Below are 6,986 nucleotides of genomic sequence, written 5' to 3' on the forward strand. Positions count from 1 at the left end.
TTTGGCTCTTGCTGCCCAGGCTACAGTGCAATGGCCTAGGGGACTCAAGGAGTCAACCTATGGCAGAGAGGACACGTCCTTCTGAGCGTAAGGGCCGCAGCGAAAGTTGGCAGGGCCCGTGCTTTTAAAGGCTGAAATCCCGGCGGCTCAGGCCTGTCGTCCCAGCACTGTGGGAGGCCCAGGAAGGCGGATCATTTGAGGTCAGGAGTTCGAGACCAGCGTGGCCAACGTGGAGAAACCCCATCTCTACTAAAAATAGAACTACGAGCCGGCCGTCATGGTGCGCGCCTGTAATCCCAGCTACCGAAGAAGAATCACTGGAACCCGGGAAGCAGAGGTTTCAGTGAGCCGAGAGAGCGCCACTGCACCGCAGCCTGGGTGACAGAGCGAGAGAGACTCAGTCCAAAAAAAAGAAAGAAAAGAAAAAAAAAAAAAAAAAAAAAGAACGGGCCCAAATACTGCATTGTCGCTGAACGTTCTCCCAAAAGGCCAGAAACCCCCTGACTCAGGTCAAGGAGGTGGTGTTTGGTTTTACTTCTCTCTCTCTCTCTCTCTCTCTGTCTCTGTCTCTGTCTCTCTCTCTCTCTCCCCGCCCCTCTCTCTCTCCCCGTCTCTCTCTCCCCGTCTCTCTCTCTCTCTCTCCTCTCTTCTCCCCCCGAACTTTTATTTGTCGTTCAAGCATACATGAGCAAGATTGTGACATAGGTAAACTTGTGACGGGGGTGTTCAGTGTGCAGATGATTTCGTCACCCGGGTAGTCAGTGCTGTGTCCAAGAGTATTCGTGTTTTGTTTTTTTCCTGAAGCTGTCTCTCCTTCCACCCCTCCTCCCTCAAGCAGGCTTCCGCGTCCCTGGTCCCCCTCGTTCTGCCCATGCAAGAACTCTCATCTGTAAGTTCCCACTTGTAGATGAGAACGCGCGGTATTCAGCCGATCTTTGCTTTCATCTTCGCTGGTGGCGGTGAAAGAGGCGTGACACTAAATCGACCCTTAGGACGCCGTTTATGTTTAAGTCGAGGAGCTTATCAGGGAAATAGGAGAAGTACGGACGCCACACGTGACCGAGAGAAAAGTCTGAAAATGCCCCTCGCATCCAAGCGGGGACCCGGCCTCGACCTCCCGAAATCATACACCGAGTGGGGAAGCCCAGCAAGGCCCGCCTGTCTAGATTTCTCTCGGCCTCTCGAAGCACCGAAGCACGCGCTTCTCACTTTCGTGGAAGGGGCAGGGCCCTACCCGGCACGGGGGTGTCTGACAGACTGACAGAGAAAGAGACAGACATAGAAAGACAGAGATGGACAGAGAGAGACAGTGAGAAACAGACAGAAAGAGAGAGAGACGGAGAGAAACAGACAGGGAGAGGGGGAGAGAGAGAGAGAGAAACGGACAGGGAGGGAGAGACAGAGAGAGACAGACAGACAGGCAGAGAAAGAGAGAGTAAGACAGAAGATAGGCACAGAGAGAGAGAGAGACCGACAGAGAGACACAGAAAAAGAAAGAGAGAGGCAGACAGACAGAGAAAGACATAGACAGACAGAGAGAGACAGAAACAGACAGAAAGAGAGAGAGAGAGAAACAGACAGGGAGGGAGAGAGAGAGAGAGAGACAGACGGGGAGAGAAAGAGAGTAAGACAGAAGACAGACACAGTGAGACAGGCAGAGAGGGAGAGAGAGAGACAAAGACAGAGACAGAGACAGACAGAAAGAAAGAGACAGACAGACAGACAGACAGGCAGACCGACAGAGAAAGAGACACAGAGAGAAAGACAGAGACGAACAGAGAGAAACAGACAGAGAGACGGTCCTAGCCCAGTAGCGATACAGTGCCTTTTCTTTCATTTTCTCTTTCCTTTCTTTTCTTGTTTTCTGTCTTGTATATCTGTACGTATGTATGTACGTACGTACGTACGTATGTATGTATTTATGTATTTATCTGGAGACCGGGTCTCACTCTGTCGCCCAGGCCGTAGTGCAGTGGTGCGATCTTGGGTCACTGCAACCTCCGCCTGCCAGGTTCAAGCAATTCTTCCGCCTCAGCCTCCCGAGTAGCTGGGATGACAGGTGCCGGCCCCACGGCACCTGACTCAATTTCGTGTTTTCAGTAGAGACGGGGTTTCACCACGTTGGCCGGGCTGGTCTCGAACTCCTGACCTCGGGATGACAGACGTGAGCCACTGCGTTCAGTGTACAGTGCCATTTCTTAGAAATCACTCCTCACGGGAACACACACTTAGAGGTGACGTGTAGAGATTTTATTTACTTAGTTAGTTCGTTCGTTCGTTAGTTAGTTATTATTTGCGCGGGGAGGTGGGGGGACGGAGTTTGGCTCTTGCTGCCCAGGCTACAGTGCAACGGCCTAGGGGACTCAAGGAGTCAACCTATGGCAGAGAGGACACGTCCTTCTGAGCGTAAGGGCCGCAGCGAAAGTTGGCAGGGCCCGCGCTTTTAAAGGCTGAAATCCCGGCGGCTCAGGCCGGTCGTTTCCAGCACTTTGGGAGGCCCAGGAAGGCGCATCATTTGAGGTCAAGAGTTCGATACCAGCGTGGCCAACGTGGAGAAACCCCCTCTCTACTAAAAATAAGAATATGAGCCGGCCATCCTGGTGCGTGCCTGTAATCCCAGCTACCGAAGAAGAATCACTGGAGCCCGGGAAGCAGAGGTTCCAGTGAGCCGAGAGAGCGCCACTGCACCGCAGCCTGGGTGACAGAGCGAGAGAGACTCAGTCCAAAAAAAAGAAAGAAAAGAAGAAGAAGAAGAAACAAAAGAACCGGCCCAAATACTGCATTGTCGCTGAACATTCTCCCAAAAGGCCAGAAACCCCCTGACTCAGGTCAAGGAGGTGGTGTTTGGTTGTACTTGTGTCTCTCTCTCTCTCTCTCTCTCTCTCTCTCTCTCTCTCGCTCTCTCTCTCTCTCTCTCTCTCTCGCTCTCGCTCTCTCTCTCTCTCTCTCGCTCTCGCTCTCTCGCTCTCTCTCCTCTCTCCCCCCTAACTTTTATTTGTCGTTCAAGCATACATGTGCAAGATTGTGACATAGGTAAACTTGGGACGGGGGTGTTCAGTGTGCAGATGATTTCATCACCCGGGTAGTCAGTGCTGTGTCCGACAGTATTCGTGTTTTGTTTTTTTCCTGAAGCTGTCTCTCCTTCCACCCCTCCTCCCTCAAGCAGGCTTCCGCGTCCCTGGTCCCCCTCGTTCTGCCCATGCAAGAACTCTCATCTGTAAGTTCCCACTTCTAGATGAGAACACGCGGTATGTAGCCGATCGTTGCTTTCATCTTCGGTGGTGGCGGTGAAAGAGGCATGACACTAAATCGACCCTTAGGACGCTCCCCTCCGTCCCCACCCCGCACCCCCTCCCCACACACACCCTCATTCCCGCACCCCCTCCTGAAACGCAAGAAAGGAAGAAATAAATGAAAGTAAGCGGTGAGCCTGCAAGGCGGTGGAGGCGGGGGATCTCAGAGGGCGAGCAAGCGATGGCGGTCGGGGGATGTGTCCACTGAGGTATCAAAACTAGGGGACCCACTTTTCAGCCGCAACACACCCCCTAATCCTCAGCCGCAGGCAGCCTCTGGGTGGGGTTGCGCCTGTCAAAGCTTCCGAATGGAGAGAAGCCCAAGGCTACGGAAGGCATCAGCTCCAACTCCAGGAAGGGAATAGGGCTTTGTGCATATGAATGGGGCTTTGAAAGGCGTTGCCGCGGCTTCCAAAGCGATGCGCTGTGCCTCGCCTCGCCCCGCCCCGCCCAGAGCGAGACTCCGTCTGAAAATAAGTACACAAATAAATCATAAAATAATTTATCAATAAATAAGAAAGAAAGAAAGAAAAGAAAGAAAGGAAAGAAAGGAAAGAAAGGAAAGAAAGAAAGACAGACAGACAGACAGACAGACAGACAGACAGACAGAAAGAAAGAAAGAAAGAAAGAATCAGTACAGCGACCGTGGTCGTGAATCATTCCCCGGAGTCCAGGCGCAGTGGCTCACGCCCGTCACGCCAGCACTTTGAGACGCCGGGCAGGAGGGTTGCAACGAAATGATGAGACCCCGTCTGTGGGAAAACATTTAAAAATGAAGGCCGGGCGCGGTGGCTCACGCCTGTCATCCCAGCAGTTCCGGAGGCCGGGGAGGGCGGATCACCTGAGGTCGGGAGTTCGAGACCAGCCCGATCGACATGGAGAAGCCCCGTCTCCACTAAAAATACAAAATCAGCCAGACGTGGCAGCGCACGCCCGCAATCCCGGCTACTCAGGAGGCCGATGCAGGAGAATCGCTTGAAACCGGGAGGCAGAGGTTGCGGCGAGCCAAGATCGCGCCACCGCACTGCAGTCTAGGCCACCAGAGCGAAACTCTGTCTCGGGCGGGGGGGGGGGGGGAGGAAAAGAAAATTTAAAACGGTGTGGGCACAGTGGCGCGTGCCTGCGGTCCCAGGTTCTGTACTCTGGAGGCTGAGGCGGAAGGATCGCTCGAGTCCAGGAGCGTCCACGCTGCAGGGAGTGAGTTACGATGGCACCACTGCCGGGGTGACGGAGCGAGATGCCGTCTCTAAATCAGTCCATGAGATCACTGGAAGGCGCTCTCTGTGTCTCACTTTCCAAGAGGGTCTCTTTAGGCCAAGCAGGCATGGTACCTCACGCCAGTCATCCCAGCACTTTGGGAGGCTGAGGCGGGAGGAAAGAAGGAAGGGAGGAAGGGAGGAAAGAAGAAAAGAAGAAAGGCAGGAAGGCAGGAAGGCAGGAAAGAAAGAGGGGAAGAGAGAGAGAGAGAGAGAGAAAGAAAGAAAGAAAGAAAGAAAGAAAGAAAGAAAGAAGAAAAGAAAAGAGAAGAAAAAAGAAGAAAAGAGAAGGGAAGAAAAGAAAAGCAAACGGGGAGGGGGCATATCTCCTTGACCGGTGACCGCCCAGGATACAGTGGGTCACGGCCGACCGAAGCCTCGACCTGTGGGGCCTCAAGTGATCCTCTCCTCATCTCAGCCTCCCGAGTAGCTGCGACTACAGGCGGCCATCACCGCGCACAACTCATCTTATAATCACATCATGATTGTATCGAGACGGGGTCTCGCTCCGTCATCCAGGCTGGATCGCCACGGCACGATCTCAGCTCATCGCAACCTCGGCCTCCCCGGTTGGAACAACTCGCCCGCCCCAGTCTCCCGAGCGGTCGTGATTCCAAGCCCACGCCACCAGGCCCGGCTAATCGTTCTATTTTTTCAGAGAGACGGGGTTTCGCCACGTCGGCCAGCCTGGTCTCGAACTCCCGGCCCCAAGCGATCCACCGGCCTCGGCCTCCCAAAGTGCCGGAATGACAGGCGTGAGCTAGCGTGCCCGGCCCAGATCATCTTTTTCATCCATTGTAGAGAAGGGGTTTCGTCAGCCAACGGGTGGAAGGTGGGGTGGGTTTTACTCAGCCTGCGTACTGTGAAAAGGTTAAGTGAGTGTGCTTTGTGAACTAGATATGGAAATGTGTGTGTGTGTGTGTGTGTGTGCGCGTGTGTGCATGCGTGCGTGCGCGCGCGCGCGCGTGTGTGTGTGTGTGAGAGAGAGAGAGAGAGAGAGAGAGAGAGAGAGAGAGAGGAGAGACACCAATCCCACCACGAGGACCCGGAAATAGTGTTTGATCTGTGTCCCTGCCTAGTCACCTGTCTTGTGTGTAGACGACTGAGGATTCCACAAATGAAGGTCAGCAGTATCTATTGAGCTGTTTCTCCCTCTCACGCGTCTCATCTGTGTGCTGGAGAAAGGGAAGAGAAGAGGTTCCGATGGGAAGTTGTCTTCACGCCTGAGGCAGCTGAAGGCAGACCGAAGGGAAGGAGGGCATCCTACGTGACATTTCCATACCCACGCACCCTTTACAATGCTGGGGCCGCCAGTCCACCCCGTACGTCAGCCCACCCCCAAGAACAGCACGGTCCGGGGTGGTCCAGTCTCATCCCAACCGGCCCACCCGGGGCATGCGGTGGAAGTCTTCGCCGGAGGATCCGAGGGCAGCGTCAACGCGGTTCCCCTGGGGTCGCCCGGCAAAGGCCAGCCGGGGGAGGGTAGCGGGACGTGACGGGGGGGCGGGGGTGGTCGCATCCGCCTCAGAGCTCCCTGGAAGGTGGCAGGTAGCCGGTGGGGCACGCCGAGCCAGAGACGTCCGGCAGGATATAGATGCGGAAGGCGTGTCAGTCCTCTCCCTATACCTCTCCTGTGGAAAATGCCAGGGCGGCGGTGGGAGCCTCGGCTGGGGGAGAAGCGGGGACAAGGGGGAGAGGGAAGGAGGCCCTCGGGAGGTTTCGGCACCGAAAACCCACTCAGCCAAGCTCCCTCCGTGTTTCCGCGTCCAAGGTACACCCCGGGAGACGGCAAGAGAAACGTTCACACCGTGCTTTCCGTCTTCGTGTTTATCTCTTTCATCTTTTCCATTTTACGAGAGATGCTCATTTCAACAAGCAGACGGCGGATGTGACGCGAGAAGTGTCAAGGCCAGGAGTTTGAGACCAGCGTGAGCAACAGAGCAACACAAGTAGGAGAGCCCAGCTGAAAGAAATGAAAGAGGAGGAGGAGGAGGAGGAGGAGGAGGAGGAGGAGGACGACGACGACGACAAGGGGGGTTGGGGGGGGGGGGAAGGAGAAGGAAAGAAAAGAAAAGAAAAAAAGAAAAAGAAAAGCAACCACCACCAAGAAAGTTAAGATCCTCCAACGGTCGGAAGTTGAAGACCAGCCTAACCAAGATGGAGAAACCCCATCTGTACTAGGAATAGAAAAATTAGCCAGGCACGATGGCTCATCGCTGTCATCGCAGCTACTCGGGAAGGCTGAGGCAGGAGAATCCCTTGAACCTGGGAGGCGGAGGGTGCGGTGAGCCGAGATCCGCCATCGTCCTCCACCCTGGGCGACAAGAGTGAAACTCCGTCTAAAGAGAAAAAAAAAAAGAAAGAACGAAAAGGCGGATCGGTGAGATGCGTGTGAACATTTTATCTGTTCGCAGTCCCCGTATTAAAAACGGAAAGA

The sequence above is a fragment of the Pan troglodytes genome, chromosome 17, assembly GCF_028858775.2.
Source record: "Pan troglodytes isolate AG18354 chromosome 17, NHGRI_mPanTro3-v2.0_pri, whole genome shotgun sequence".
NCBI classification, from domain to species: domain Eukaryota; kingdom Metazoa; phylum Chordata; class Mammalia; order Primates; family Hominidae; genus Pan; species Pan troglodytes.